This window comes from Mustela nigripes, chromosome 5, assembly GCF_022355385.1.
Source record: "Mustela nigripes isolate SB6536 chromosome 5, MUSNIG.SB6536, whole genome shotgun sequence".
Classification (NCBI taxonomy): domain Eukaryota; kingdom Metazoa; phylum Chordata; class Mammalia; order Carnivora; family Mustelidae; genus Mustela; species Mustela nigripes.
Genome location: NC_081561.1, coordinates 119,402,415 through 119,411,780, shown reverse-complemented (window position 1 = coordinate 119,411,780; position 9,366 = coordinate 119,402,415).

Sequence of the window (9,366 nt, the reverse complement as noted above, 5' to 3'; positions counted from 1 at the left end):
AAAAAGAAAAAAAAAAGGTTAACTTTAAGGATCACATGTTATGATGCATAGCCTCCAAATAAAACGTGTGATCGGCTCCAGCACACCTCTCAGGGACTGTGGCTTTAACATGCTTTTAATTGGAGCCACCCTTCCGGACGCCAGCAGCAGAGCGGGGACCGGGGGACCCGGGGACCGGTGCCGCCGCCATGCGGGGCCTCGCCGGCGAGGCTGTCCCATACGGAGGGCCCGCAAACCTGAGCTCTGTCGAGGAGAGGGAGTCTGTCTTCCTCTTCGAGACAACGTGGAACCCATGTCACTTGGAAGAATCGCTTTCCTTCTATTAACCGCCGCTGTGTATTCTATTCTGCCCCATCATTCGGCTTAAGGTTTGTTACTCAGAATTAATGTCAGGTTTCTTAGTCTGTGAAACCATAAATTACCACTCCTTGTCTTGGTACCGAAAGAGATTACTTAGCCATTCACAATTTTCCATGGGATGTTCTCCAGATGTGTGCCATCTGAAGTCTGCGGACGCCTCTGTCCGGAAGGCGCAGCCGGCCTCTTGCGGAGGCAACAAAGAGCTGGGGAATATATACATCAACGTGAAAGCATGCGGGGCCCCGACTACGCCCAGACGCCTTCACACTTGCTCCGAGTCCATTTGCGCTCCCTAACAATGCCCGTACTGTGGGGAGCAAGGGCCGCCGCCTTCCTTGCGCTCCTGTCTGGGTAATTTTATGCTAATCCCCGGATTGTTCCAGGAGCCTTGAACGGTCAGCTGCCTTTCTCTGTCTTTTGAGGAATCAAATGATGTTACAACTTGGAAATCCCATAGACGCAGGCGATGGTGTCTTGAAACAATTCGAGCCCATGGGGTTTTCTAACAGGGGATGTGTTGAGGACTAGGTTCCCTCCGGTCCCACCCTGAAACAGGGTGGCGGATTCTCGATTTCAAAGTGGCCCAGAGGAGAGACCCATTAAGACGACGTTACCTCTAATCCAATTTCCCATCATCTCCAACTCTGAGCAAAAGCAAATGTTGAACCTGTAGCTGAACCCGGTCTTTTGAATGCCAAACCGAGAGCGGTCGTGTATTATCTTAACTATTTTGGGGAGAGGCCGATTGTTTGCAAAATATCTTTGGGTTGCCATTAGTTGGGGTTTAATCCTTTAGAAAAATTCAGTGCTCAGGCCTATTCAAGCACGCCGGGGCCGGCTCCTCGCAGCCCCTGGGCTGGGCCCGCGCCCTGGCTTGTGTACTCAGGCTCCACTTATTTTGTTCAGGTTCACGATCAGGCGAGACAGCGCTGTCAATTCAAAAAGACATTCTTTTTTCAAACTATTGATCTCCGTTGCTCTTGCAAATCCTTTCGTATTGGCTCTCAGGATTACTATAATGCTATAATCATTCTGTTAAGGATTCAGATTTGTGGTGGGCTAAAAGATGGGAACATCAAAAGGACTGAAATGCCCTTGAAGCAATCAATTTTTGTTCATCAAATACAAATGCTGAGAGGCTGCTTTCGGCTAATAATTTATAACTGAATTAATGACACATGGCTTCCTTCAGTCTTTTTTTTTTTTCCCTTGAGTTGTTTTCCCCCTCCTCTTCAATGATCTGATTTTATATTCTGGGAAGTGAATTTGAATCGCTCCGTGTTCTAAACAAGAGGCATGCTTTGCAAAGTGAAAAGCTTGTTTCACTTGCTTTCAAACTTCAGAGTCAGTACAACTCTTTCCTACTCCTCTGGGCTCTATGAGAAGGTAAATCCCAGTACCATATCTGTTCCACTGCTTCTGGTAACTAAAAAATGCCTTTGTGCTTACGGTGTAGGTCACATCCTGACAGAAGCTTCCACCAGAAAAATAATTTCTACTAAAATCACAAGTAGCATGCTGTGTCTCTATCACTTTTACAGTAAATACTTCCAACAGACACAAGTTTATTAATCATAAGATGATGATGTTATAGGACAGGATCTTCTTTGGTGTTAATAAACACAATTTGTAGATCTCTGTGAATACCAGGATTAGAACTACTAAATGCTTAAAAAGCCCCGGAGGCTCTAAGCTATTTTCAGTTGCATTTCTCACTCGTCGGCTTCTATTTTCTAAGTGAGAATATCAATGTTTATAATTAGGACCGCAAGGAAATCTTCCTATGGGAGCACCTCTTATGTTCAGGGAGCTTCATAGTTAATCATAACCATAACTAAGAAGAAAGTTCTAAATGTGACGTGAGCAGGGGCTAGAAGAGCCACAGAAACCCAGCAAGATATGTGGAGTTGGTTTGGTCTCTACCTATATAGAAACAGTGACAACTTACGTAGAAACAGTTAAATTTTTTTTTTTATTCAGTCGATTATAAGACTATGTAAGTTAATAGTGTGAACAAAATGGTGGATGAGAAAAGTAGTTGAGAAAAAATGGTTTTTGAATATTTAAGAGGATTTGTATACATGTAAAAATGGAGATCCTGATTGTAATACTCGTTTCATTTTGTTAGCAGGTAATGGTTACTTTTGTTACCTCAATCTGATTTCCTATCCTATTTGAAATAATAAATGCTTTTTTTTTTTTAAAGTAGTCTTTCGTGAAGACCTTTACTGATTCACAATATGTCTTAACCCTGTTTTGTTCCTATTTTGGTTCAAATAATTGGCAACAAATGCTTATTGAATGCCTCTATACCGCCTTTGAATTTCCAGTGCCCAGCTTCAAGCCTGGCACATGGTATGCATTCAGAAAACATTCCCTGGAAGAATGAAAGCCATGCTTTGATGTCAAAATCGCAAGGTTTTGAGTCAAATTAATACTTTAGATTTCCTAATCGAACAGATTAAAAAAGAGAACCATTTCCCAATGTCTGAGAATGTTGGTTTCTCTTCGTTCTCTTGTTCTTGCAAGAGTACAGCTATGTCATCTTTGTCCCTTGGCAACAGGGAACATGAAAGCTGAAGACTGGCCTCTAGAACAGCGTGTGCTCCAAGTTATGGTTTTTGGACTCTAATAAAAGTCATCTTGCATGTTGGGGCGTGTGGGTGGCTCATTTGGCTAAGTGTCCGACTCTTGGTTTCAGCTCAGGTTGTGATTTCAGGGTCGTCGGGTTGAGCCCCATGTTGGGCTCCACGTGGCATGGAGTCAGGCTGAGAATTCTCTCCCTCTGCATTTCCCCTTGACTCATGTCCTCTCTCTTTCTCTCTCTCTCTCAATAAGTGAAAAATTTTTTAAAAAGTATTTTGCATATAGATAGTATTTTTCACTTCTCAAGGTTTGTGACTCCATATTAATTTTTATTCTTCTGACATCCTGTGAGAGAAGTAGAGTAGATATGACATATGGGTCTTATGTATTTATTTATTTTTTTTAAGCAGAAGGGAGGGTGGTTCTTCCCCAGAGACATTAAAAACCTTACCTATGGTCATTTTGAGGCAAAACGGGAACTGGAGCCAAGGCTCTGACTCCCAACTTTGGATGTTCCCCTCTTAACTGTGGTATCATACTCTGACAAGCTTAGCTCTCCAGAAAATGTATTCTTACTTTTTTTTTTTCCCATTTCATTATGCATTTGCATTCCATTAAGTATTATACATTCCTGGTGGTAACAGAAATTGTGGATGTATATCAGTAAGAATGGAAATTCTGGTAAAAATGGGTTTCCATGGTTACACTATGATGATTATTTTGGGGATTCCCACGTTAAAATAGACATGTTTCTGCTTAACTAATAGCTGTCAAAGTCTCCTCTTCTTTCTATATTCATTCTTTCTTTCTTCCTTTCTTTCTTTAATCATTCTTTCTTTCTTTCTGTATTCCAATTGAAAATCATCCTGGGGAAATTACAATATAATTTTCACCGAAATGTAATTAATGCTTTCCTCAGAGATGTAGGCCTGTTAATTTGAGACAAGTTATAAGTCACAGAAATAAGGCTGTGATGGAGGAATTTTACTTAGCAGCAAATAAGAGAGGTCCTTTTAGCTACCAATGCCCTGAGATCTTACCTGCTACGGCCAATTTCACGTCCTTTTAAAGACTGGTCTCAGTGGCCCAGTTCCAAAATCCACTTCTCATTGTCTGAGTCAAAATCCACTTTCAGATGTGGATTATAGCTATATTATTTTCTCCCAAGTTATTTTTACAAAGCTTTTGACATCTGCTTTTTCTCCCCTCCCCCCAAATTTCCCACTGCTTTTCACACTGTCAAGAAGAGGCCACATCTTAAGTTCTTTTCTTGCCTGAGTTACTCAATGTTGTCCGCCTTCATCTCTGTAAACTCAGATCTATCGAATACTGTGGTAGAATGTTTCTTATCCTTCATGTCATGTGATATTTATCTAGCTGCAGCGGTCATACCGTTAGTATTTGGAAAGAAATACCGGGCCACTTGTTTTAGATACCCCTGGCACTTTTACGCAGGTCTTGAGGATAGGGGAGAGCTTCCTATCTTGGAATAACTGAGTTATCATCTTTTAAACAGAGACTGTGTTTGCTCCTGATGGCTTAGGAGCTTACTATGTGCAGGTGTGAGTATGGGCGGGGGAGAAGGATATACTCTGCCTGCCGTGGTGGGGTCACTAAGTGGCAACAACATTCAACATTCACAGATTATCAGCCTGCTAGAAACTTGTGCCGATGAGGAGTGATGTTTTTCTCCCTTTGAAACAAGAACTATCGCTTCCTGATTCATTATTCACACACTCCAAATATACATGCAACCAGCTGGAACAGAAGAAAAACACACACATGGGTCACATGCATTTTAGCTACAAGGCAGTCTAGTCCCTACTTATTTGTTTATTTATATTTATTTATGTATTTCCCTCAAGGGGCAGCAAAGCATTGAGGGTGACTTTCACTTAAAGCCTGGTTTTACAAAATAGGAGATGACTCACTCGTCCCACCACAATTTCAGAGAGTGGGTTGCGTTAGAAACGTAACACTCACCCTGTAAGCCACTCGCCAGGTACTTGAACTTAGTACCCCGCCCCAGATCCTGGCATGCTGCAGGCTCCATCTAGACCCAGTACATTTAGCAGCACTGTAGTATAATTATAAAAATAAATAAAATGTGATATGCTTAAAATGAAAACCCAAAGTAGCCTAAATAGAACTGCCCAGTCAATTACATGGTACAGACATCATGTACTTGGTCCATTACTGGCTTCACAGATGTTTGAATGAAGAGAAGGGAAGAGGGGAAGAGAGGAGCAGCTGAAGCGCTTCTTCTTTTCTGGTTTGAAGGTTTTTCTCTCGGTCAGGAGTTGAAAACAGAATTTTGTTCAGGAAAAAACCCCCATTTCCTCCCAATAAGGAAACATTTTGATATTTATTATTGTGACTATCTCTTTCTCAATGATAAAAGATTGGATTTTTCTGGTGAACCTAGAAGAAGTTTAATACCATGTCATAAAATCAGTAGGTTGGCTTGTTCAAGTCGTTAGGAACAATAACATGTTCTGGGACCTTCGCTGGTGAAGCTGACCCAGAGAGTCTGCGGGGGCGGGGGGGGGGAGGGGGAGACAGAAGTCTGAGAAACTGCCACTGAATTAAAGAGCCAGACCTCAGTGAGGACAGGGACATTTTCTAGAAGGAGATGGCAATTCCATCAGGTGGAGTGTTGACTTGCGGGGGCTTGGCCTTTCCCCTTTACTTTTCTATCTGTTCTCCCTTCCTGCTTCCCCAAGTCTACTCCTGGGGTCATAGTCAGTTGGTGAGAGGCCGTCTAGTGGCTGGGTCCTATGGTATCCGTCTCTTCAGGTGTATTATGTACTACATACCTACTTGTTACAGATTATGCAATGTGCGTCTTCTACTAATATATGTGTTCTTGAATATTGTCTCCTAATTGTGCTGGGCCGCATAGGCTTTCAGTACAGGTTGCTGTCATTTGCAGAGGAGTCTGATCTGACCTTCTGCTTCTCATGCTCATGGCTCTGTAAGAGCAAATAATGCCTCATATGCAACTGAGGTAATAATACACACAGTAGAATCATTGGAAGCACCAGGCCACACCTCAGGAGTTCTTAAAACTTCGCAGGCGTTTCCAATGGGCAGCTAAGGTTGACACTCCCTGTTATAAGAAAAGCATGAAATAGGGCTTTCACGTTCCTTGGGTTCTAGAGGCTCTGTGCGCGTGTGGCCGTGTGCACAAGCGCATGCGCATAGAAAGGGAACTAGCTGAATGCATCTACTCTAGCCGGAAGCCTAAAGCAGTCGTTTCCTTATTTGGGTCCCCTCCAGTGATCCAGACAGGAAATAAGCCAAGGCTTTGGAGTCTGACCCCCCCCACCCCCCGGGGTTAAGTGCCTTTTAGGCTACTTACCCAAGGGGAGTTCCTTTATTAGTCCGGTTCTATTATTTATGTGGAATGAACGTGATATGGTCTGTAAGATCCAAGCATAGCAGGACCCCCTTCCCTCACTGTGCTCCTCTAGAGAGATTGGTTTGGCCGCTGTTATCTGCAACCAGCCTCTCCCAAAGTGTGGGCGACTTTTTTTTTTTTTTTTTTTAAGATTTTATTTGTTCATTTGGGAGAGAGAGACAGAGAGAGCACACAAGCAGGGGCCAGGCAGAGGGAGAGGAAGAAGCAGGCTCTCCACTGAGCCAGCCAGAAGCCTGATGTGGGGCTGGATCCCAGGACCTGGAGAACATGACCTGAGCCAAAGGCAGATGCCTAACCATCTGAGCCACCCAGGTGCCCCCTGAAGTGTGGGTGTCTTACTGCTGGTGGCACCAGAAATAATGTTTGTGCCCCCAAATGGCATTAAATAAACCTGAATCATATATATTTTAAAGAATTTATTTATTTATTTGACAGAGAGAGATCACAAGAAGGTAGAGAGGCAGGCAGAGAGAGAGAGAGAGAGAGAGAGAGAGGAGGAAGCAGGCTCCCTGCCGAGCAGAGAGCCCCATGCAGGGCTTGATCCCAGGACCCTGAGATCATGACCTGAGCGAAGGCAGAGGCTTAACCCACTAAGCCACTCAGGCGCCCCTAAACCTGAATCATATTAGGAGAAAAATTTTCCCTTTTCAATCTGTTCCAGTTAAGTAATAGTAAAAGGAAAGTTTCAACCTGGTGCTAACATACCTTTACAGTGACTCTAACCTTGCTGATGATCCTTTTTAATAAAACAGAGATTGGGCCTTCAGCTCAGATCCTTGACGGATTATAGAATCTAGCTAGAATTTACTGACATTAAACATTTTTGGTTGTGTTTGTTTTTATGGACACTTTCTGTTTATAGTACCGACTTTTCATTTTTATGATGCCACATAGAGTTTTTTTTAAACAACTATTTTCTTTGAAAATGCATAGTTTTCTTTAAATGTATTTAAGTTTTAAAAAGTGAGTTTCATACTATTATTAAAAAAACAACAACATCTGTGATATGTGGTCTTCTGAGTTGTGGAAAAAGCACCGTGAACCATGGAGTGTAAAGTATGTATCTGATGAATCATTTTCCCCTGGTAGTGGTCCTTCCAGAGAGCAAAGTCCCCAGCAGTGCTGGTGGTAAACTGAGCTAGTTATACCTCTTGTTTTCCATCCTAGCCCTGATCCCGTCCTCTGGCTTCTCAGTCTCCACTCTGGTGGTGGTGGTGAGGGTACCTCTGGTACCTATCCTGTACCTGGTACCTGTCCTGAACCTGGTCCGCATCACGAACGTTTGGAATCCCAGGCTTGTCCATAGACGCAATGGAGGGGTGTGGCTTACCGTCAGCGTGGAGCCACACCCATCCCAAGGAGACTCATTTGCAATCCAGTTCGCAACACCTTGGTGTGAGTGGAATTGAGTAACACAGGCTTAATAATGGTCCCCCAAACATGTCTATATTGTAGTCCCTGGAACCTGTGAATATGTTACCTTACATGACAAAAGGGTTTTTTTTGTTTTTTTTTTTTTCCGCCTGAAGTTATTAAATTAAGGATCTTGAAATGAAAAGATTATCCTGAATTAGCTGGGCAGGTCCAATAGAGTCATGAGGGTCCTCCAAAGAGGCAGGCAGGAGGACAAAAGACCAGGCCATGTAAAGTCTGAACCAGAAATTGCAGGGGTGCACTTTGAAGATGGAGGTGGGGGACACAAGCCCAGGAATAGAGGGCGCCTGTCGTAAAGGCAAAGGCATGGATTCCCCCCAGCAGCTTCTAGAAGAAGCTCAGTCCCGTCGAGACATTTTAGACTTAGGAGCTCCAGAATTATCAGTTAATAAATTTCTGTTGTTTTAAACCACCAAGTTTGTGGTAATTTGCCATGGCAACAGTAGGAAACTAAGATGTGTCCGGAGGAAGGGGCTTAGTTGCAGATGGTTTCTAAGGCTGCAGGAGGAGCCAGGGCTGAAAAGTTAGGCAAAACAGGCAGAGGGTCTAGACCCTGTATCAAATCTGCCTGGTGCTGCTATTCCACGATGCGTGATCCGCCATGTTTGGGCTTGGTGGATCAACATCCAGCCAGGCCCTGGAAAAGAGGAGGTCCTAGAAGCTTGGGGAAGGAGCTTAGGTTTGGGCACAATCAGGAGCGATATCCACAGCAGACAGCTTTAGTTGCCAACCTGACTTCTGTTTTCCTTTTCTCCCACCCAAGCAAAAACTTATTTTTTTCTAATTTCCTCTCCCCAACCAAGTCATGTTCTCTTGGGGAAGATGGCTCCATCAGAAAGTTCCAGTGAGAATGGATTACTAAGCCATTTCAGCACATGGCATGTCCTGATGGCTGTTATTGGTCCAGAAATGAGCACATGACCCTAGAAGCCCAATAGGACGGAAGCAAAGTCCTTTCTACATATGGAGAACAGCTTTACTGTCTCGTGTGAATCTGAAAGCATAGCTCTGTCATTGTTACAGCCATCTTTGACCACAAAGGGAAACCAATTTAAGGAGCGGCTGTTACTGAGGACAGAATATCAGATGGAAAGAACCTGAGTCTTTGAGAACATAACAGACAAAATAGCTGATATAACATCCTTGTGAGGTATGTTATTATTTAAAGCCAGTTTGAGTTGGCATTACTTATAGCAAGAATAATTCTATTAAAGCACTTTCTCATGACCAAGTCCTTGTCTCAACCTTTCTTGTGGACGGTAAATGTGGTTTTCACTAAAAGAAACTTATATCTGCTGATAACACTTAGTAGCTAAAAAATAATGTCACTTTTCCTGTCTATTTTTTTTTCTGTCAAATTAAGTTTGTGATCTAAGTGGTAGGAAATGGGTATTTTTCTTCAAGAGACTCAATAAACGTTAATATGAATAAAGACAAAAGCCACATGGATTATGAAATAATCTTATTTTTTCCCCAACTGTAGCATAAGCTCTTTAAAGTACCTTGCCCACATATGGTACTCAAATGTGTTTGATTTTACTAGGCACTTTCTGAAAACATTACTT